The sequence below is a fragment of the Amphibalanus amphitrite genome, unplaced genomic scaffold (assembly GCF_019059575.1).
Source record: "Amphibalanus amphitrite isolate SeventyFive unplaced genomic scaffold, NRLGWU_Aamphi_draft 002418F_arrow, whole genome shotgun sequence".
NCBI lineage: Eukaryota > Metazoa > Arthropoda > Thecostraca > Balanomorpha > Balanidae > Amphibalanus > Amphibalanus amphitrite.
In genome coordinates this window covers 22,878-46,632 of record NW_024883861.1, presented here as the reverse complement: position 1 = coordinate 46,632, position 23,755 = coordinate 22,878, and the positions used below count along the sequence as shown (strand labels likewise).

The 23,755-nt window shown below is 57.6% G+C and overlaps 1 long non-coding RNA gene and 1 pseudogene across 1 annotated transcript; one reads left to right on the top strand and one right to left on the bottom strand.

Annotated features, from left to right (window-relative positions):
- Positions 1–366: 366 nt before the first annotated feature.
- LOC122376950 lies at positions 367–12,881 on the bottom strand (annotated as a pseudogene).
- Positions 12,882–21,625: 8,744 nt separating this feature from the next.
- LOC122376953 lies at positions 21,626–23,723 on the top strand. The gene is made up of 3 exons (XR_006255722.1): positions 21,626–21,715; positions 21,910–22,039; positions 23,695–23,723. It is a non-coding gene; the product is annotated as an uncharacterized LOC122376953 (long non-coding RNA).
- Positions 23,724–23,755: the final 32 nt, after the last annotated feature.

Here is a 23,755-nt window from a genome sequence, read left to right as displayed (position 1 = left end):
AGCGCGTTGTTTTGAGCCCAGCGGGGCGCGACCGGTCGTTGGCGAAGAGAGCGACAGTGAGCCGCGGGTGGGCGTCCCGTCGCGACTCCGGTCGTCTGTTGTACGCTAGTATTAGCTGCGCCGCGCGCCCGCGCGCGCCTGTGCTCGTTGCCGGTCATTCCTTTTAGCGTAGTCGGCTGTGGCGGCGTCGGCCGCCGTAACTCGAAGGCGACCCCAGTACCTGCTCCCCTGGCGGCGGGCCGCCGCCGCGTAGTCGGTGTTCGGCCTATTTAAATGATGTTTCTGATGCTCGAGAAAAAATATATGACTTCTACTTCCCGCCGGCGTGTGTGAGCGCCGGACAGAGACGCACGCAACAAGACGGGGTATCGTGGCAGCTGGTGTATTCTATCGACTATGTGCACAGTAAAAAGGACACGAGAGAGTCGCATGCTTAAAGACGAAAAGAAGACATCACCGACATCGAACCCCAGATGAGTGGAGACGTGCCATATTGTAAAAATAGAATATACCGATTGGACTAACACATCATGATTCGCTCATCCAACAATATGCTTTATCGTTCAGGAGGGCGTAAACACCGCTCAGATATATAATGATCACGTCACTTCGGCAGTTGTCAAAATATCGGCCAGGAGGCATAAAATTCGCCTGGAATTACCACCTTGCGCGCACGGATAACCGGCTGCGCAAGCCAAAGCACCACCTAAAATAAGCTATAAAACTAGCCGTCGCCTTCGTTTCCACGCGCCGGCCCGCGCTACGTCACTATGCGGCCACGCAGTCGCCCATTGTACCGCTGTGGCCCGCAGGACGCCGCGGCCGGAGCCGGCTTAATGACATCACATGATATTGCACAAGCCACCCTGTGCGCCTACTGCCTAGCGACCACGTATAAAAATAATCAACTCGGGATCCTACTACGACCCGTGCGTACGCGTTTATCACAATATCTGTACCGCGCTCCCACGCTGCCAGTACGCGGGATTCCCCACAGGAGCAGAGGATGACTGAAGGCACTTGGGGCCCAGCTGGCGCCAGCTGAGCGGAGCGCCGCCGTGGGCCGCAGCGGCCCGATCCCGTCGCGCCGGAATGGAGCGCGGCCCGAGCGCCGGGGGCCGCCGGCGGAGCGGGCCGGGCTGGCTGGCAGTTTGTACTGGCGCGCGGCGGCCCTGCCGACCTCAGTGGCCGTTTGAGGTCGGCGCCGGCCGCTCGTTGAGCAGCAGCGGCGGCAGGAACTTCTTTCCACTGACGAGCGGCTCGAGGCCTCTCCGGCGTAGGAGACGAGCGGCGAGATTTCGCAGAGCAGCGGCTGCTCGCGCTGCAGCCACGCCTTCTGGCTGTGAACGGCACGAGGGGAGGGGGTCAGCCGGGATTGGGCAGCCGGGTCAGGTCAGTGCAGCGGCAGGGGCGGTGCAGACTGCGAGTCAGTCCGAGGCTAGTGTTTGACTTTGGATAAACACTCCTAACACCGGGGGTAACCATGAGAGACTAGACAAATTAAAAACTCGGAATCTACAAAAAAAAAAACAATCGCAGTAGGATGACAGAAGCGTGTGATGCATGCCTTGTTGCGATTAGCGATTGTAGTTGCGCTCTGAATTGGACGGGCTGCGGGGATAGATGTTCGGCTCGGCCTGACTTCACTCGGTGGATTGCTGCCGCCGTATCGGTCCCGTCGGCACGTCCGCCCGCCAGGGTGGGGATGGAGCCGCCGAGGGGCAGGGCGGGGCTGCCGCCGTCATCCCGTACTCGAGTTTGTGATGCGGCAGACGGAGGTGGAGATTGGCGATAGGTGGGAGGTAGATAGGGGCGGCTGAGGGACGCGAGACCAGTACCCGGAAATGGGGGGGGGTGAGAGCAGTGAGGTGATTGGCGTATCACTGAACTCTGGCCTCGCGGGGGTGGGAGGAGTGTATGTCTGTGCGGGGTGGGAGGAGTGTATGTCTGTGCGGGGTGGGAGAAGTGTATCCGAACTCTAGTGTGGATGGGCGCAGTGGGAGGGGCCGGTTGCGGTACTCACGCCTCGTTGTTGTTGGCCTCCTCTCCGTCGACGGCGGCCGGGCTGTGGACAGATGACGGGCTGGTGTCAGCAGTGGTCGGGCTGGTGTCAGAAGGTAGTCACCAGCGGTCGACCGGGGATCTGGGTGTACTGCGACCATCAACACAGACACCGGCCACATAGTAGGTAGGTATGTAAGTACACTGGCGGGCAGCGCTGACGGCTGCCTCAGCGATACTCTCGGGGACGGATTTACCGCGCAAAGACGCATAAGTATACTCGTACACTTGCCACTGAAAAACGCGGCAGGCAAAACGCACGTCTGAACAATATCAAGGCGGCAGAGAGCGGGCAGTTGGGCGCCGATGACACCAGTGCCGCCCGGGTGGGCAGGGGCGGGTGGACCGCGGAGGTCGGCCGGGCCGCTCACCTGGGCATCAGTGGGAGGGGCTCTCCGTTCTCGGTGACGAACTGTCCGCCGGCGGCGAGCACGTAGCGCTGGTGGAGCGAGCAGAGCGCCAGCCGCGCCGTGGTCGGCGTGTCCTTCTCGGCGCCGTCGGCGTTCTTCAGCGGCGAGAACTCCTCCTCCCGCGGCACTCCCACACGGCGAAGTTGCTGCCGGCGGCGCGGGCGGCGAGTCAGCACGGGCAGGCAATTGTGGCGGAGGGACGGCATTGGTTGCCGCACGACACGGAATTGCGAAGTTGACTGATGGTCTTTTCATACAACCCTACCCTGTGTTGGACCACATAACATAAACGGAACGACGGGCCCTCCGGATGTAACAACAATCAAGCGGCCGCCCAGTGACCGAAGTTCGAGGGCGGACCCGGTGACGAGTCACTGTCGGATCACATGCGCGTCCGATCGCGCCCAAGGTCTCGTACATCGTATGAAGTTCATGCTCTTACGTATTACAGTTTGGCCCTGGCATGTTTCAGCCTGCTGACACCCATTCACAATATTGGCCACCAGCGAAGGTTCAATAATCAAACGGGTCATCCTCAGCGATAAGCGGCGCCCCTGTCGCAGGCGGATGGTGCCCGCGTGAAGGCGGCGACCCGTTAATTTTCCCGTGATCCACATTCCTCGCAGGCAAGGACGACATGTGCCGTCTGGGACGCTGTCCTCAGGCACAGAACACCAGGCTACACTTACTTGGCCACCTGGAAGACGTCAAAGACGAACTTCTCCATCTTGATGCCGTTGGGCTTCTCGGGCTTGCGGGTGACGCCGTCGTCGTCCACGTAGGGGATCTTCTTTTTGGCCACGTGGTGGAGCAGCGCCGCCTCGCGCTCGTTCACCACCAGGTCCAGGAAGTCCACCGTGAAGAAGTGGTTGGCGATGTTGCCCGTGCCGAAGGTGAGGCGGCCGTCGGCGTTGCGCTTCTGCGCCGTCTTCAGCGTGATCTCCGAGTACTCGACCACCTGGTAGTGGCCGTCCACCTGGCAGACCACGCCCACCGGCTCCTCCGGGAACGCCTTCTCCACCACCTGAGGGGAGGGGAGGGGGCGTCACACACGGCGGGGCGCACACGGCAGGAGGCGGCTGGCACGGGGTGGAGAGTGGAACTAGTCCGTCTCAGTTCTGACCCCACCCATTGGAGCCATTGTGCATCACGCGACATTCACGGACTGATAACGGTGACAATGGGGGCCACGCCTTCCTGGAGGTGGTTGTGAAAGGTGGAATTTGTGCAATGTGTTGACGCAAGGCGGACTTTGCGAGGCTCGTATCGCTAAAATCTTACGCCCTCATCGAACGTAAGTGAAACAAAGAAGCTGAAAATGACTTACGGCTGTCTGCGAATGTGCCAATTTTCCGCCCGTACTCGTTGCCTTTGCTCCTGGTACTTGTCATGGCCACCGCGTTTTATGACAAGCCAATATCCAGTACCAGAGACGATTCGCTCTTCTGCGGCCCCGCCCTCCCTCATTCAGCGGTCCACGCGCGTCACACGGCCGCTATCCGGGGTCAGTCGTGACGCGTCATACGGCCGCCATCCGAGGGCAGTCGTGACGCGTCACACGGCCGCTAACCGCACTCGTGACGCGTCATCTGATCGGCGCGCGGACTCGAGATTTTCGCGGCGATTAGCTGGATAGGCCCGCAATAAATCGGGAACGCACGTGTATCGCTCGTGGCGTCACAGCGAGTCGTATTCGCACGGTCAGGTGATGATAGCGTTCCTTGCCGACGTGGACTGACGCACGCTCGATAAACCTCGTCTCCCGGCATTTACGATGCGGCTGCACGTGTGGCACGCAAACGGTATATCGGGGTGCGAGATCTGACGAGCTGACGACGCACGCGCAGGTGGACGCCGGAGGAACAGCGCCACAGTTGATTCGAGTGGACAATGCCAAGGGTCAAGGAAGCTGTGAAAAAGAAAGGTTGTGTTCTTTTCCGTAGAAGTTGGTATATCAAAACCGTTTTCATGGCATTGTGCGCGTTGCTATACCTATCGCTAACATTTGACCCCTTATCTCGCGCCGACTGGGATATAGTTCTGGTTTAGTTACTGAGGTGGGCGTCCGCTGGGTGTGCCCGCTACCCCGCCCGCTCCTGCGGTGCAGCAGCTCCGGTCAAGGTCAGGTGTGTAACGCCGGCGGGCGGTGAGATGGCCGGTCGGACAGGGCGGGGGGGGGGGGAGGGGAGTCCGACGGCCGACACAGCGCGGCGGCCCCACCCAGACTCCGAGCAGCGGACCGAGCACGGCCCGCGGCCGTCCGTGGGGCGTCCCTGCGCCCAATTACGCCAGACCTTCACCTTGCTCGGACAACGAGAGTGGCTAACCTCGAGGGCGGCGACCTTGGCCTTACAGAGTTTGTGGTAAAAGTGGTCCGATGAGTCCTCCGCTGAGTTCGAAGTTACGCTACACGCCCTCCGGGGAAAGCTTGCTCCGAACACACCGGTCCTGCTCAGTCCCTAGTCCGGACAGCCCCGGACTGGCCAGGGGGGGGGGCTGGCTCCCCCCCCCAAGAGAGGTGGAGCCCAGGGCAGCGCTGCAGGGCGCCATCAGAGCCTATGTGGTGCACACAGGACACAGCTTGCACAGTGGGGAATCAGAGACTAAGGCGGCGCTCACCTTTGCACCGCAGTCGGCGCCACGCGAGATGCAGTAGCCCATGAAAACGGGGTCGGCCATCTTCACCAGGATGTTGTCCACGCAGTAGACGTGCAGGTACTTGATGCCGCGCCCGCGCATGTCCTGCAGGATGTTCTCACGCTTCAGCGCCCGGTACAGACCGCCGTTGCCGTCAGGCGCGTGCGCGATCTTGCTAGGCGACTTCAGGATGATCTTGCCGTCGAATGTGAAACACGGCAGTGTGCCCTGCTCGAAGAACACCAAGTCCTTCTTGTCGAGGCCGAAGAAGTCGTTGTTTTCGAAGTACTCGAGTGTGGGCTGTTTGGTGGCCTCGCTGGCCATGATGTACCAGGTGACGGTGCCGCCGGCGCGGCCCGTCACCTCGCCGGCCAGTTCCTGCAGGCGCGCCAGCCGCTCGGCCTGCAGCTGGTACAGCGACTTCTTGGACGGCAGGCCCACGTCGTACATGCCCTTGGGGTAGTTGACGCCCAGCCGAGTGCCCTGACCGCCGGCCAGCAGCAGCACGCCCACCTCGCCGCGCGAGACCGCCTCCAGACCTGTCAGAGGGGCGGGGGGGGGGGGTCAGTCAGGACCGCCTCCAGACCTGTCAGAGGGAGGGGTCAGTCAGTCAGGACCGCCTCTGCAGACCTGTCAGAGGGAGGGTCAGACTGGGGACGGCCTCCAGACCTGTCAGAGGGGCGGGGGCAGTCAGGGACCGCCTCTGCAGACCTGTCAGAGGGGGGGGTCAGGGACTCAGGACCGCCTCTGCAGACTGTCGGAGGGGCGGGGAGGGTCAGTCAGGGACCGCCTCTGCAGACCTATCAGAGGGGCGGGGGGGGGGGGTCAGTTGCAGGACCGCCTCTGCAGACCTGTCGGAGGGAGGTGTTTCAGTAACAGTAGCAGACCTCTGAGGACGATTCCCAGATTCTAAGGACGGCGGGTGAGTGAGAAGGTCCGAGCACAGAGGGTTACAGTGTCAGAGCAGACGGTTAAAGGAAAAGGGCCACCTTTAACATGGGGATTGAAACTGAGATAGCCATCTTGTAGCCCGTGTCCGAAAACCTGTCTGTTTATCTCCTTACGGCCGATTTCGGCCTCCATTCGTAGTTATCGGCAATTTTAAAAGAAAATACGCCAAGAATGCGTCCTTATCCCAGGAATGCGTTCTTATCCGACAATACAGCCACCCGCGGCAAGGCTGGTTTTTTACCAATCAGCTCCAACCAGCTCAGCTTTAACCAATCAGCTTATCTGACACAATCCGACGAGTCTGTCTTCTGAACGCTGATTGGCTTGAGTGTGACGTCATCGCTATGCCATCATACAGTAGGTGCCGTAGAGAGTATCAACATAGTACCAATATGTTAAATAGTTTTAAATACTTTTTCGCGAATTGTGCACTTCTGGCACCAGTTTTAAAAAGAAAATGAAAAATAATAATGTCAAAATGAAAAACAACGATATCTTCATATTTCACGAAGGTGGCCCTTTTCCTTTAAGAACGAACCCTGGTCTGTCTCGGACGGCGCGGGTCAGGAGTTGGATGCAGCATGGACATGGGTCGATGATGCCTGTAGATCGACAACGGCTACGGGGCGAATAGCGGCCTAAACACTGAGGCTGGATGGCTGCTTTGCAGATGGAGAGCGCAAACTGACGACAAACTGACTGACTGACATTTGTGTTGGAGCAGCCGCTGAGGTTTTCCCCGCATTGCCTACCCAACTTTATTAAAGGAATCAGCTTGTAAGTTAAGTGCCCCAAATGCCAGAGACCTATTATGTGCGATACGTGAGGTTCAACAATTAACTGCGTCATCAAGTGGAATGTGAGTGCGCCTGGGAACGTGTCAGTGTATAAGTGGAGACTTGACCGCGACACAATGCGCCATCAGAGCCCCGATCGGCTCATCTCTCAGTCGCAGCGGCGCGCCAGAAGAGCGCGGTCACGGATCGAAGTGCGGCCCGTGCACCGCCGAGGGGGATCACTACTCAGTACTCACTATCTGAGTGGCCGCCACCGCGCCAGATGAACGCTGGCCGGAAATGTGACGCACGCGGCGGCAGGGGGAGGGCAGGCGGAACAGTGAGTGGCCGCTGACCGGAGAGGTACGGTCTGATACGCCGGACACGGTCTAAGGTCCGTCTGACACCACACCCATGACCCAGCGGCGGTCAGTCGACAAACAAACTGTGCAGCCGCTCGGCGGCGGCCGGGCCGCGACGCACAGGGCGCGGCGCGGCGCGCTGCGGACCCTTCCGGCCGGACCCGGACCCGGGGCCGAGTGTTTGCTATGACAGCGGGCTGTCGGTGGCAGGGCCGCGCCGAGGCGGTGGTGACAGCCGCTCTGCTGAGCCGTGCCGGCGTTTTTGTGGGGAACGGGTGAAAGCAGTGGCGTCTGGCTACTGAGCAGAGCGGCCTGTCGGCAGCTAGCAGCGGCACTGGCGCACACCGTACCGTCGCAATGGGTACCGGTCCGGCCGCACTCTCCCGGCCCAATGAATGGGCCATGCGGTACAGCATAGTAGCAGGCGCTGGGCACTAGCGCCATCTCGGGATGATAATTTTAACTCGCCCGCTTTTTACTGTTGTCCGCGAGTGAGCCTGGGTGAATGTCGGGTTATTTCGGCTATACCTAGCAGACAAACTTTTTAATTTATAATCAGCAGTTATTTTTATTTATAAGCATTTCGATCACAAGCGGTTGTCAATCGCGATATTGCGGGACTTTGTCCCATGTTCAGCCGGAACTGGGCGCTGCGCCGCTGGCTGGTGGACAGTCTGGCTGCTCGTCCTGTGACTGCAGCTGTGAGGGGCTGAACGCCCTCTGAAGGGGCTGGACGCCGCCACCACCCCGCCAGCCGGCGACATTGCCGCCACAGCCGCAGAAACCGGTCGGCGTCGAAAGGCGTCATTAATGCACATCAGGTGATGTGTGCAGAGCTGAGGCGGCCTTTCGAAGTGACCCCACACCCTGTCAGCCTCACAGCTCAGTGGCTGGCACCCCGCGGTGCTGTCGCGCAGTGGCACGGGGTACGGCGCGTGCATTGGACGTAACGCACCAACACCTCCCGGGGGGGGGGGGGGGGCGGATCTCGTCCAGAGACCTCACGCGGACCGCAGATAGCTGTACATTGCAGGGCGCGCCAATGTCGGTATTGCCGCCGTCACTTCTCTCAAGGACTTCTACTTTCTAAATAGGGCCGGTCTCGTCTGCAACCGTTAAGCTGCCAGGCGGCTGCTGGGGCCAGGGGGCGAGGCGGGGCGGCGGGGGAGGGGGCGGCCTGGTGCGGCGGTCACAGCATCACAACAGCAAGTGGCCGCGCCGGCCGAGCACGTTGGCCCGCCCGCAGCTCAGAGCAAACGCTCCTAATAGTTGCTGCACTCCACTGCTGAGCGTTACCAGGGGCTAACCCTCCCGCCGAGGTCTTCGCGGGCTCAGATATGTGTAAAATTGCGTCATCTACCTATCGGTATTTATTAGGATGTGGGTATTTACTGATCTAAAAATAGATAAAATACGACTCGCAAAAGCAGTCACTTTCAAGCTGCCTTTGCGCCATATGGGTGTTATGTGTAGAGTCGTTTTGCCCATGACGGAATGTTCCTGGCGTGGGCCAATTATATGGCGGCGTCTCACCGTGACGAGTGCGTGTTCCGGTACACATACCGACCGAATAGTAGGTACGGCCGGTACGAGAGCGTGCGTCCGGGTCCGAAGTACCCGCTCCCCTCTCAAGTACACGTCCATTAGCACGATAGGGCTTATCTTGCGCTCTCAGCAGTCAGCCTAATTGATCGTGGGCTCCCGGTCAAGTACGTGACCCGGGGCGCCCTGAGCCCTCGTATCGTTACGCGGCGCTGTGAAGACTACACACGAGCAATTAGTCGCCCGGCGGCGGCCGATGGATCACAGTGACTCCGACAGCTGAATGGAGCCGCACGCCGATGACGCATAGGGCCTTAGGCCTGTCAGAAACTATCTGGTTTCAGTCAGCTTACAGTGGTGCCGATATAGTGATTACTGATTAGGCAGTTGAAACAGATACCTATCAGGCAAGGCAGCTGAGTTGTAATAGATAAAATTATTTCAAAATAGATACCTACCCTTTTTGAATCGGTCAAGCACTAGGTAGGTACTAGAGAAACCTCCCTGTAGCAATTGGTATTTAAGTACCTAAATATGTTAAACTCTCAGTAAAATAACATTTAACCCTGCACGTTTCTGCAGCTACTATGAATTTGAAGAAAATCTGCACCTACCTATGCTTATGTTTGAAATTTGCTTTATTGTAAAAGTGTGCGTGAATTCAATAATTTCAGTTTATCCCGCACCGTAGACAGTGTTTACAATTGCTTCACATGCAAAGAGAGAAAATTATCAGATGTCATGTAACTGATTTATTAAACGTCTATGTAGACGATTAACAAACTGTTAATGTCTAGCAGACATTTCGTCTAGTTTGAAATATGTCGTGGTATTTTTTACCGTGAACCGCCCGAAAGATATCGGCGGCACGGGATAAAATTAAAAACCGCTCGTAGGTAGAAAAATCTTTTAAACGTCTCGCATATTTGTTCTTACCTACTCGCGGTTTACTATATATTATCGCGCTCCGTAGACAGTGTTTACAATTGCTTTACGTGCAAAGAAAAAAATTAACAGATGTCGTTTAACTGATTTGTTAAACGTCTAGAAAATTAACCAAACCAACTGTTAAACGTCTAGTAGACATTTCGTCTAGTCTGTGTTATGTCGTGTATAAAATGTATTTTTTTAACTTTAAGCGCCCGAAACATATCGGCGGTACAGGATAAATTATTAAACCGCTCGTAGGTTGAAAAATCTTTTAAACGTCTCGCCCAGCGGCTCGACGTTTATAAGATTTGTTCTACCTACTCGCGGTTTAATATATATTTAACGTCCTTGGGCTAAAAAAAAGAGTGAAGAAGCCATGAAATGAGAAACTCTTCGCCAATTTATGAGAGAATGCCTATCAGGTATTGTTATGTTGAAGATATCGTTTGGCCATAAGGTAGTCCGCGGCGGTGACCAGACCCCACTGCAGCCGAGCTGGAAAACCAGATGACAAGATCGCTCCCTCACGGCTCACGAGAATCGGTGCGAGCGGGCTGGGCTGACAGGGGACGTCCCAAGGCCACTGGTGCTGGCGGGTGTGCGCCGGCGACTGGCACCGCCGCCGGGCGCAGGGACGGCAGGGGCCGACAGGTAGACGGACGGCACACGGAAAACACCCACGGCCCTCGGCCGCCGGGAGATGAGCCGGGCGCGGGACACTGCTGGGACGGGTGATGGAGGGGAGGGACCGACAGCGCGTAAACAGGAAAAACGTGGTAAACAACAGGAGAGAGGGAGAGATAGAGAGAGGGAGGGGAGAGAGAGGAGAGAGAGAGAGAGAGAGGAGAGAGAGAGAGGAGAGAGAGAGAGAAGAGAGGAGAGAGGAGAGAGAGAGAGAGAGAGAGAGAGTTGCCGCCTCTCGCTGCGGATTGGTGACTGGGGGGGGGGGGTGACTGACCCAGGTGACCGACCCCGCCCGGTGACTAACCGATGTTCTCGAACTGGCGGAGCTGCTCCTGGGAGGAGCGCACGGCCGAGCCAAAGTCCTCCGGGTGGACGGGCTGCAGCCGATCGTCCAGCTTGTCCTGCTCCTGGCTGTGCGCCTCCATGGTGCGCCGGAAGTAGCCGCATACCTCGTCCAGGTCCAGACTGTACGGGCCCGGGCAAACGGGGGTGAGGCGTGGCGCCACACACTACACAGACACACACGTACACACGCACACACACACATACACTGCTGAACATGGAGAGCTGCCCTTGAACAGTGTGGCAGCGTGTTTACACGAGCCAGGCGCAATGAGCATCGTCCAGGGAGAATTTTGGAGCATATGTATTCTTTAAACACGATTATATGTAGAAGTACGTCGTCCACTCCAGAAGTTTTGAGACTGGCCTCGTAAAATCCATATGAACAGTGCTAGATACTTGTTGTTCTCACAAGCCCTTACCACAGTTGTTATAAGCGTACTTGCGTAATTTTGTTTTTCTACGTTGCAAAAGACGGCAACGGTGTCACCCTGAACATGGCAAGTCGCACGCGGCTTGTCACAGTGACCAGTGTATTGCACAGTCAGGTTGTTCATGTGAAGACAACTTGGAGGGTCGCTGTGCAATAAAATTTTGGGATAGCTTGGCAAAAATGCCCGCGAAACATAGCAAATTGACTCTCAAGTGACTTGAGACGAAAGCTGGATGTATTTTTACCATCATGAGACCAAGAGACAGAAGGTCCAATGAAAACACATTTACAACTTCAGACCCAATAAAGACAGACAGCGCAGGTCCACTGGGAAGCTCAAATTAATTCCTTACTTAGAACAAAAAGGCAAAAACTTCATAACCTGGATCCCTTACACGGCCAGATGGTCAACAAGGAATGATTCGTGAAGGTTCTGAGGGAGTTCAGAAAGAGATTTCGCCGTAAGAGGTCGGAACTCTTCAACTGTGGCCAGGGGCTCCTGCACCAGGACAGCGCACACGCCCACAAGTCCACCATGGAGACGAACTATATGACACAGATGTGCGTCAAAACCGTCCGTAGCCCTTCCTACAGTCCTGATCTGGCCCCTTGACTTCTGGATGTCCCCCAGACTGACAGGGAAGCTCAGGGGCCGCCTTTCGGAGGATGTGGAGGAGATGAGTGAGGCTGTGACAGAGGCCCTGGGCACCTTCACTTTGAAGGTCTATCAGCAGGCCTTCAGGCAGTGACAGGAGCGCTAAAGCAGGTGCATTGGACTCGGGAGGTTCCATTTCGAGAGTTATACAAGTTTCATGCTTCTCTGAAACAGACAACTGTCTCTACTGAAAAGGTCTCAAAACTTCTGGAGTGCACCACGTAGAACGATAAACAGTTGGCAGCGGACGGCTGCAGGAGCGGTTTGTTTCGTGCGGCTGGGAGGACCGCCGTCTGTGCCGTGGTCCGCGGTGTGCCGTCGTGCGTGGGCTGGGGATATGTGCGTCTGTGCCGTCTGTGCTGTGGGCTGGGGTGTGCCGTGGGCTGGGGATATGTGCCGTCTGTGCTGTGGTCTGCGGCGTGCCGTGGTCTGCGGTGTGCCGTCTGTGCCGTGGTCTGCGGCGTGCCGTCTGTGCCGTCTGCGCTGTGGTCTGGTGTGCCGTGGTCTGCGGCGTGCCGTCTGTGCAGTGGGCTGTGGTCTGCCGTCTGTGCTCTGTGCCGTGGTCCGCGGTGTGCCGTCTGTGCTCTGTGCCGTGGGCTGGGGTGTGCCGTGGTCTGCGGCGTGCCGTCTGTGCCGTGGGCTGGGGATATGTGCCGTCTGTGCCGTGGGCTGCGGTATGCCGCCTGTGTCGCCTGTGCCGTGTCCGCTCACCGCTGAATGTCGTCGTAGAGCTGCTGCTGCTGCTCGGCGCTCAGTCTGTCCCAGTGGGCCAGCAGGTGCTGCTGACCGGCGCTGTTTAGCCGACTGCGCACACTCTCCATGTCCATGGCGGCAGATATATCTGCGGGCAGAGCAGACACGCAGTGAAACAGTGCTGGCCTCCGAGGCTTCACGACTGAATGAGGGCGCACGCAAGGATTACAGAGTACCTATACGGACGGACAGGGCCTCGGAGTGTCGCAGTGCCGAGAGAAGTGCGCCGCGCCTGATGACACACTCGAATGCGCACTACCTGGCTTGGCACTTATCTCTCACCTGCCCCGTTCGGGCGACACTGGCTGTCTGGACGACTGAGAGGCACTGGGGCTGGGTGCAGGGAGCCCTCCCGGGACTAGGGAGCCCTCCACCGCGCGCAGCCCCGAGCCGCCGCGGTCAGGTGGAACGGGCCTCCCCCTCCGGTACAAACGGCTGGCCACTCACCAGTCACCACAGCGGCCTCTGGGCGCGGCTGGCGGCGGACCGGGGCCGCGCAGTACCGCGCCGGCCGGCGCACCGGACACCATGGAGACCCGACACACAGTGGCCGCGCCGGTCGATCACACTCGATAGCAGTGCCGCCGGCCATTTGGCTGGACCAAAACTAGACGCGGCCAATAGTTCATTGCGTTTCAAACGCGGCAAATGCAGCGCGGTGGGCTCGGCGCTGATGCACTAAATCAGTGCTCACTGCTCAGGAATGCGGATGTGTCCCCTCGGCCGCGACAGACCTGCCGTGTCTTACATGTATTTAAATGCATCAGATCGTGGTGTTTGGTCATGCTGGGCGTACTTACAAGCCGTCCACGCCAACTGCCGTGAATGAATAGGGTTATCTCAATGTTCTTTGTCTGGCTCTGCGCCCATGACGCGGACTGGAGGCATGGAAATTCAGACTCCATATAAGCAGATGGAAAGCTACTTTTTGTGTTCCACACAGTGGACTCACCAATCGAATGCGCACTACTTGGCTTGGCACTGGGCAGTGGGCAGTGGGCAGTGCACCATGTATAGCTGCAGTCGATACAAACTGCAACACTCGTTTGCTTTCTCCCAGAGCTGTTTTTTCTTTACCTAGTTCATGTGCATTATGTATGGTTCTCTTCAAAGTGCTTACAAACTGCCTGACCATGGCTGCTCCCAAATGGTACTAGGCCATTGGTAAGCAGTGGTGACGATGCTGGCTGCCGTCATCGGAGGCCTCAGTCATATACGACCAGACGCAGAGCCGCGGGCCGCTGTGCCTGCCGCGGCTGCCGTCCGCGGGCCACTGTGCCTGCCGCGGCGGCCGCCCAGGTGCCCCCCCCCCCCCCGTGGAAGTCACCCGTCGGCCGGGAGGAGGATTGGGCAGCGTGTCCACGCGCCAGGGAGGGGGCCGCGGCGGGGGCAGGGAGGAGCTAAACCGGCGCGGCGCGGCGGCCGGCGCCGACCGCCGGCCGACCTTGCCGAGCCGGCCTTCCCCTCCCTCCCCCTCCGTCCCGCCGCCGCGCCGCCCTCCGCCCATTCAAGGCGGAACAATTACTGGCTTAATGATCGCTTGGGATGTGCGTGGGTTTTAAACAGATATCAAAACGTATGCCGGACTCTGCACTGTGCACACCACGCCTGGGATAAATAATTGGAATAGGCGCATCGCAGCCAGTGCGTTTCAGCGCAGTGTTTTCTGAGTTTCCTATAGGTGTGGATACGGCCGCAGGCGCGGCGAGCTGTCTGGCGGGAGCGGCCAGCTGAGACCGGTTCGGGTGGCGGAGGGCGCGGCCCGGCCGGTCTGCGTGTACCTACTGTGAAGGTCACAGCCGTATCGACTGGCCAGGGTCGGCCGGCTGCCGCCCAAGGAAATCGGCACCGTCCGCCTCGCCCTTCCGCGGAGGACGGGCTCCGCTCCGCTAAAAACACACACACACACACTCGTGGAGATGTGTCCATCTCACCTCCCATCCGCTGTCGGCCCGAGCACCGATCACACGGAGTGACAGCAGCTGCAGGATTAGGATGAGCTGGCCGATGTTCCGACAGCGCTGCAAGCCCAGTAGTGTTGTCACGGTGGAGCGAATTGAAAAGTTACTCGTCTACGGGCCACCTAACAGCCGGCTGACGGCTCACCGCTCGGCCGAGTGCCGAGTCCCCGCCCCGGCCCCAGCCCCGGCCCGGTCCAGTGCCCGACACGGCTGGCCAGGGCTCGCGCGGCGCACGTGCAGCCGAGCAGGACCGGGATCGGTCCATGGTCGCGCGGCCGGGCCAACTTGCGACAGAGCTCGTTACAAAACACCGGCGCGGGGGCGACGGTGCCGCTCGATCGCTCCGTCACCCCCTCCCCCCCCAGTCCGGCTCGTTCAGCGGCCGATTTCATAAAGGGGCGCAAACTTTGCAACGTAGTTTTACGTCCATCTCGGTTGCGATCTAGGTACTCCCAAACGGTTTCATAACGAAACTACGGGTTTGGTCATTTGATGTTCTAAATATGTAGGTAGTTAACTGTGCTGTAAACTTTTAACTGCCGATGTACTTACCATTTTTGTGCGTGGTAAAATGCAAGCAAAACAAATGCAAATATAAGACCTTGAAATTAGGTAAGTAGGCACCTACCATTCGCTGCGCCAATTGTAACGGTACTTTCGCTAGTTTTTTGGTGCAAAATATTAGCTTTATTTTGGTCGAAACAGCGAGGGGTTCTACCAACCGCCAGTTGGCGCACTAAGGCCCTAGTGCCACTTGATTTCAAGTCTCACTAGGCGATTTCGGTTCGCGCTGAGCCACTAGCCGATTGGTGTAAAATGCCGCTTAGTGTCACTACCTTCAAGTGTCACTTGGCCACCGTGACACTATGTCTTACTAGCTTCCTAGTGCGCCATCTCGAATCGATCCCCGATAGGTTGAAAGCCGATAATCTGGCGATCGTTAAGCTCGCACTTTATGGGTCGGGATGCTGCCACCTCTTGACATTTGAACCTTAACCTTACCAATCCATCTATACCTTGTGCAATGATCGGCTGTTAATAACAATTCCTGATAGGTACCCTCCACTCAGGTAAATCAAAACGTTTTAGTCTCAACGGAGATAGCTGTATGTATGACTGCATGTAGAGTGCAGTTTAGGTACTCGTCGATATGAGTATGAATGACGTCGTAATCCCACCTGTCCCGGGCCGAACCCGGATGGTACCTGCTTATGGCTATCAATCAAAGACGTATCCTCTCGAATCTCTCTATAGCTCTCCCCTTCCTCCCCCTATTGGCAGATACCACCACTGTAATCCTGTATGTAATTCCCTGTGATTCGGTTCGACTTAAGGGTCACGGAAAATCGCTATCAACTTGAACGGCTCAACCACAGCCGTTCGGGCCACAACAGCTGGTAGGTGGCATAACGTGCCATTTGTCGGGCATTTTAGATAACTAACGATATAGCTACTGGCCGCTGTTCTGACTTCTGATATTTAAATAAATGTTGCCAAGCAATTCCTGCGAGGACAGCCGCTGTGACAGACCCTCCACCTGGTTCCATGGGATCCCGTCAGACCGCCGACTGGTTCCAGGGGATCCCGTCAGATTGGTTCCAGGGGATCCTGTCGAGGTGAAGGCTGATTGGGTGGGTGGCTGACGCACGGAGGTCTGAGGCAGCAGGAGACGAGAATGCCTCCTACTTCCAAGCTCCGGACTGGGGAGGTCTCTCCACTGTGGGACCGATTCCCTGCTCTCGTGCCCCCCTTCCCCCCCCCCCCCAGGTCATATACGTCATGGGCTGGCCTCGGCCGCCGACACCAGTATTCGTCGGTCGGCGGACCGGCCCGGTATACCGATACTCTGCCCCCGGCATCGACGCTGACGATTTCGTCTCGTCGGATCGTCCGACTGCGTCTCCCTCCGCGCCCTACGTCACACTGACTCTCCGATGGGCGAAGGGCGGGAATACCTCCCCACTCTCGGGGGGGGGGGGCGAGGATACCCCCACTCTCCGGATGGCCGGGACTACCTCCCCACTCCCCGAAGGACCGGGAATACCTCCCCACTATCCGGAGGGCCGGAGGATACCTCCCCACTCTCCGGTGCAGTCTCCAAGCTCCGACGCTGCCTCCGTGACGTCATCTGACACGGAGTAGGGAGCGACGTGACGTGCTCGCAGCTCTGGCCCTGAGCTGGGAGTGACGCGCGCGCGGAGGCTCAGAACGAACTTATGCGAAGGCCATGGGCCCGCCGACCGGTGCAGACGGCCACCGCCAGCTGACGCAGCTGCAACACGGTCTATTTACGAGTCCCGGCGCTGGCGTGATAAGCATGGCTGCATTTAGAGAGGCAGGAGGGTCTGTCACGCTGTGCCTGAACAGTTTTAGCCTAAGTGACACATGATCGCGACTGAATCAAAACACCATGGTCCATTATAGAACTGGCGAAAGAAGAAGAAACGGAGATAGGGACACTAAATGATTATTGCAAGAATATCAAAAGTAGATAGAACGTTCAAGACTGGGCGTTATGCCCCACTCATATACCTAATGCGTCACAGGTAATGCATCACGCATGCTTGGACGCAGAAGCAATAAATATGTAGGTAGAGTGGGGCAAAGCACCCAGTGCGGGTAAAACGTCCTTATTTGTCCAATGCTCGACTTTTCAAAGAATTATGATAGCCATTTCAAGAAAACGCAGGAATCTGCTTGTACTCCGTTTTTGGTTCCACAAGTGAGGTGTTAACACACTCACTTATCTACGTCCAGAATTCTGGACGTAAGATAAGTGAGGTGTTAACACCTCACTTGTGGAACCAAAAAACGGAGTACAAGCAGATTCCTGCGTGTTCTTGAAAATGGCTATCAATAATTCTTTGAAAAGTCGAGCATTGGACAAATAAGGACGTTTTACCCGCACTGGGTGCTTTGCCCCACTCTACCTACATATTTATTGCTTCTGCGTCCAAGCATGCGTGATGCATTACCTGTGACGCATTAGGTATATGAGTGGGGCATAACGCCCAGTCTTGAACGTTCTATCTACTTTTGATATTCTTGCAATAATCATTTAGTGTCCCTATCTCCGTTTCTTCTTCTTTCGCCAGTTCTATAATGGACCATGGTGTTTTGATTCAGTCGCGATCATGTGTCACTTAGGCTAAAAGCTGTTCAGGCACAGCGTGACAGACCCTCCTGCCTCTCTAAATGCAGCCATGCTTATCACGCCAGCGCCGGGACTCGTAAATAGACCGTGTTGCAGCTGCGTCAGCTGGCGGTGGCCGTCTGCACCGGTCGGCGGGCCCATGGCCTTCGCATAAGTTCGTTCTGAGCCTCCGCGCGCGCGTCACTCCCAGCTCAGGGCCAGAGCTGCGAGCACGTCACGTCGCTCCCTACTCCGTGTCAGATGACGTCACGGAGGCAGCGTCGGAGCTTGGAGACTGCACCGGAGAGTGGGGAGGTATCCTCCGGCCCTCCGGATAGTGGGGAGGTATTCCCGGTCCTTCGGGGAGTGGGGAGGTAGTCCCGGCCATCCGGAGAGTGGGGGTATCTCCCCCCCCCCCCCGGAGAGTGGGGAGGTATTCCCGCCCTTCGCCCATCGGAGAGTCAGTGTGACGTAGGGCGCGGAGGGAGAGACGCAGTCGGACGATCCGACGAGACGAAATCGTCAGCGTCGATGCCGGGGGCAGAGTATCGGTATACCGGGCCGGTCCGCCGACCGACGAATACTGGTGTCGGCGGCCGAGGCCAGCCCATGACGTATATGACCTGGGGGGGGGGGGGAAGGGGGGCACGAGAGCAGGGAATCGGTCCCACAGTGGAGAGACCTCCCCAGTCCGGAGCTTGGAAGTAGGAGGCATTCTCGTCTCCTGCTGCCTCAGACCTCCGTGCGTCAGCCACCCACCCAATCAGCCTTCACCTCGACAGGATCCCCTGGAACCAATCTGACGGGATCCCCTGGAACCAGTCGGCGGTCTGACGGGATCCCATGGAACCAGGTGGAGGGTCTGTCACAGCGGCTGTCCTCGCAGGAATTGCTTGGCAACATTTATTTAAATATCAGAAGTCAGAACAGCGGCCAGTAGGCTATATCGTTAGTTATCTAAAATGCCCGACAAATGGCACGTTATGCCACCTACCAGCTGTTGTGGCCCGAACGGCTGTGGTTGAGCCGTTCAAGTTGATAGCGATTTTCCGTGACCCTTAAGTCGAACCGAATCACAGGGAATTACATACAGGATTACAGTGGTGGTATCTGCCAATAGGGGAGGAAGGGGAGAGACTATAGAGAGATTCGAGAGGATACGTCTTTGATTGATAGCCATAAGCAGGTACCATCCGGGTTCGGCCCGGGACAGGTGGGATTACGACGTCATTCATACTCATATCGACGAGTACCTAAACTGCACTCTACATGCAGTCATACATACAGCTATCTCCGTTGAGACTAAAACGTTTTGATTTACCTGAGTGGAGGGTACCTATCAGGAATTGTTATTAACAGCCGATCATTGCACAAGGTATAGATGGATTGGTAAGGTTAAGGTTCAAATGTCAAGAGGTGGCAGCATCCCGACCCATAAAGTGCGAGCTTAACGATCGCCAGATGTATCGGCTTTCAACCTATCGGGGATCGATTCGAGATGGCGCACTAGGAAGCTAGTAAGACATAGTGTCACGGTGGCCAAGTGACACTTGAAGGTAGTGACACTAAGCGGCATTTTACACCAATCGGCTAGTGGCTCAGCGCGAACCGAAATCGCCTAGTGAGACTTGAAATCAAGTGGCACTAGGGCCTTAGTGCGCCAACTGGCGGTTGGTAGAACCCCTCGCTGTTTCGACCAAAATAAAGCTAATATTTTGCACCAAAAAACTAGCGAAAGTACCGTTACAATTGGCGCAGCGAATGGTAGGTGCCTACTTACCTAATTTCAAGGTCTTATATTTGCATTTGTTTTGCTTGCATTTTACCACGCACAAAAAGTGGTAAGTACATCGGCAGTTAAAAGTTTACAGCACAGTTAACTACCTACATATTTAGAACATCAAATGACCAAACCCGTAGTTTCGTTATGAAACCGTTTGGGAGTACCTAGATCGCAACCGAGATGGACGTAAAACTACGTTGCAAAGTTTGCGCCCCTTTATGAAATCGGCCGCTGAACGAGCCGGACTGGGGGGGGAGGGGGTGACGGAGCGATCGAGCGGCACCGTCGCCCCCGCGCCGGTGTTTTGTAACGAGCTCTGTCGCAAGTTGGCCCGGCCGCGCGACCATGGACCGATCCCGGTCCTGCTCGGCTGCACGTGCGCCGCGCGAGCCCTGGCCAGCCGTGTCGGGCGCACTGGACCGGGCCCGGGGCTGGGGCCGGGGGCGGGGACTCGGCACTCGGCCGAGCGGTGAGCCGTCAGCCGGCTGTTAGGTGGCCCGTAGACGAGTAACTTTTCAATTCGCTCCACCGTGACAACACTACTGGGCTTGCAGCGCTGTCGGAACATCGGCCAGCTCATCCTAATCCTGCAGCTGCTGTCACTCCGTGTGATCGGTGCTCGGGCCGACAGCGGATGGGAGGTGAGATGGACACATCTCCACGAGTGTGTGTGTGTGGTTTTTAGCGGAGCGGAGCCCGTCCTCCGCGGAAGGGCGAGGCGGACGGTGCCGATTTCCTTGGGCGGCAGCCGGCCGACCCTGGCCAGTCGATACGGCTGTGACCTTCACAGTAGGTACACGCAGACCGGCCGGGCCGCGCCCTCCGCCACCCGAACCGGTCTCAGCTGGCCGCTCCCGCCAGACAGCTCGCCGCGCCTGCGGCCGTATCCACACCTATAGGAAACTCAGAAAACACTGCGCTGAAACGCACTGGCTGCGATGCGCCTATTCCAATTATTTATCCCAGGCGTGGTGTGCACAGTGCAGAGTCCGGCATACGTTTTGATATCTGTTTAAAACCCACGCACATCCCAAGCGATCATTAAGCCAGTAATTGTTCCGCCTTGAATGGGCGGAGGGCGGCGCGGCGGCGGGACGGAGGGGGAGGGGAGGGGAAGGCCGGCTCGGCAAGGTCGGCCGGGCGGTCGGCGCCGGCCGCCGCGCCGCGCCGGTCCGTTAGCTCCTCCCTGCCCCCGCCGCGGCCCCCTCCCTGGCGCGTGGACACGCTGCCCAATCCTCCTCCCGGCCGACGGGTGACTTCCACGGGGGGGGGGGGGCACCTGGGCGGCCGCCGCGGCAGGCACAGTGGCCCGCGGACGGCAGCCGCGGCAGGCACAGCGGCCCGCGGCTCTGCGTCTGGTCGTATATGACTGAGGCCTCCGATGACGGCAGCCAGCATCGTCACCACTGCTTACCAATGGCCTAGTACCATTTGGGAGCAGCCATGGTCAGGCAGTTTGTAAGCACTTTGAAGAGAACCATACATAAATGCACATGAACTAGGTAAAAGAAAAAGAACAGCTCTGGGAGAAAGCAAACGAGTGTTGCAGTTTGTATCGACTGCAGCTATACATGGTGCACTGCCCACTGCCCACTGCCCAGTGCCAAGCCAAGTAGTGCGCATTCGATTGGTGAGTCCACTGTGTGGAACACAAAAAGTAGCTTTCCATCTGCTTATATGGAGTCTGAATTTCCATGCCTCCAGTCCGCGTCATGGGCGCAGAGCCAGACAAAGAACATTGAGATAACCCTATTCATTCACGGCAGTTGGCGTGGACGGCTTGTAAGTACGCCCAGCATGACCAAACACCACGATCTGATGCATTTAAATACATGTAAGACACGGCAGGTCTGTCGCGGCCGAGGGGACACATCCGCATTCCTGAGCAGTGAGCACTGATTTAGTGCATCAGCGCCGAGCCCACCGCGCTGCATTTGCCGCGTTTGAAACGCAATGAACTATTGGCCGTCGCTAGTTTTGGTCCAGCCAAATGGCCGGCGGCACTGCTATCGAGTGTGATCGACCGGCGCGGCCACTGTGTGTCGGGTCTCCATGGTGTCCGGTGCGCCGGCCGGCGCGGTACTGCGCGGCCCCGGTCCGCCGCCAGCCGCGCCCAGAGGCCGCTGTGGTGACTGGTGAGTGGCCAGCCGTTGTGTACCGGAGGGGGAGGCCCGTTCCACCTGACCGCGGCGGCTCGGGGCTGCGCGCGGTGGAGGGCTCCCTAGTCCCGGGGAGGGCTCCCTGCACCCAGCCCCAGTGCCTCTCAGTCGTCCAGACAGCCAGTGTCGCCCGAACGGGGCAGGTGAGAGATAAGTGCCAAGCCAGGTAGTGCGCATTCGAGTGTGTCATCAGGCGCGGCGCACTTCTCTCGGCACTGCGACACTCCGAGGCCCTGTCCGTCCGTATAGGTACTCTGTAATCCTTGCGTGCGCCCTCATTCAGTCGTGAAGCCTCGGAGGCCAGCACTGTTTCACTGCGTGTCTGCTCTGCCCGCAGATATATCTGCCGCCATGGACATGGAGAGTGTGCGCAGTCGGCTAAACAGCGCCGGTCAGCAGCACCTGCTGGCCCACTGGGACAGACTGAGCGCCGAGCAGCAGCAGCAGCTCTACGACGACATTCAGCGGTGAGCGGACACGGCACAGGCGACACAGGCGGCATACCGCAGCCCACGGCACAGACGGCACATATCCCCAGCCCACGGCACAGACGGCACGCCGCAGACCACGGCACACCCCAGCCCACGGCACAGAGCACAGACGGCACACCGCGGACCACGGCACAGAGCACAGACGGCAGACCACAGCCCACTGCACATGACGGCACGCCGCAGACCACGGCCACCACCAGACCACAGCGCAGACGGCACAGACGGCACGCCGCAGACACGGCACAGACGGCACACCGCAGACCACGGCACGCCGCAGACCACAGCACAGACGGCACATATCCCCAGCCCACGGCACACACCCAGCCCACCAGCACAGACGGCACAGACGGCACATATCCCCAGCCCACGGCACAGACGGCACACCGCGGACCACGGCACAGACGGCGGTCCTCCCAGCCGCACGAAACAAACACGCTCCTGCAGCCGTCCGCTGCCAACTGTTTATCGTTCTACGTGGTGCACTCCAGAAGTTTTGAGACCTTTTCAGTAGACAGTTGTCTGTTTCAGAGAAGCATGAAACTATAACTCTCGAAATGGAACCTCCCGAGTCCAATGCCTGCTTTAGCGCTCTGTCACTGCCTGAAGGCCTGCTGATAGACCTTCAAAGTGAAGGTGCCAGGGCCTCTGTCACAGCCTCATCATCTCTCCACATCCTCCGAAGGCGGCCCCTGAGCTTCCTGTCAGTCTGGGGGACATCCAGAAGTCAAGGGGCCAGATCAGGACTGTAGGAAGGGCTACGGACGGTTTTGACGCACATCTGTTTCTATAGTTCGTCTCCATGGTGGAACTTGTGGGCGTGTGCGCTGTCCTGGTGCAGGAGCCCCTGCCACAGTTGAAGAGTTCCGACCTCTTACGGCGAAATCTCTTCTGAACTCCCTCAGAACCTTCACGAATCATTCCTTGTTGACCATCTGGCCGGGTAAGGGATCCAGGTTATGAAGTTTTTGCCTTTTTGTTCTAGTAAGGAATTAATTTGAGCTTCCCAGTGGACCTGCTGGCTGTTCTTTATTGGGTCTGAAGTTGTAAATGTGTTTTCATTGGACCTTCTGTCTCTTGGTCTAATGATGGTAAAAATACATCCAGCTTTCGTCTCAAGTCACTTGAGAGTCAATTGCTATGTTTCGCGGGCTTTTGCCAAGCTATCCCAAATTTTATTGCACAGCGACCCTCCAAGTTGTCTTCACATGAACAACCCGCTGTGCAATACACTGGTCACTGTGACAAGCCGCGTGCGACTTGCCATGTTCAGGGTGACACCGTTGCCGTCTTTTGCAACGTAGAAAAACAAAATTACGCAAGTACGCTTATAACAACTGTGGTAAGGGCTTGTGAGAACAACAAGTATCTAGCACGTTCATATGGATTTTACGAGGCCAGTCTCAAAATTCTGGAGTGACGACGTACTTCTACATATAATCGTGTTTAAAGAATACATATGCTCCAAAATTTCCCTGGACGATGCTCATTGCGCCTGGCTCGTGTAAACACGCTGCCACACTGTTCAAGGCAGCTCTCCATGTTCAGAGTGTATGTGTGTGTGTGCGTGTGTACGTGTGTGTCGTGTAGTGTGTGGCGCCACGCCTCACCCCCGTTTGCCCGGGCCCGTACAGTCTGGACCTGGACGAGGTATGCGGCTTCCCTCCCGCACCATGGAGGCGCACAGCCAGGAGC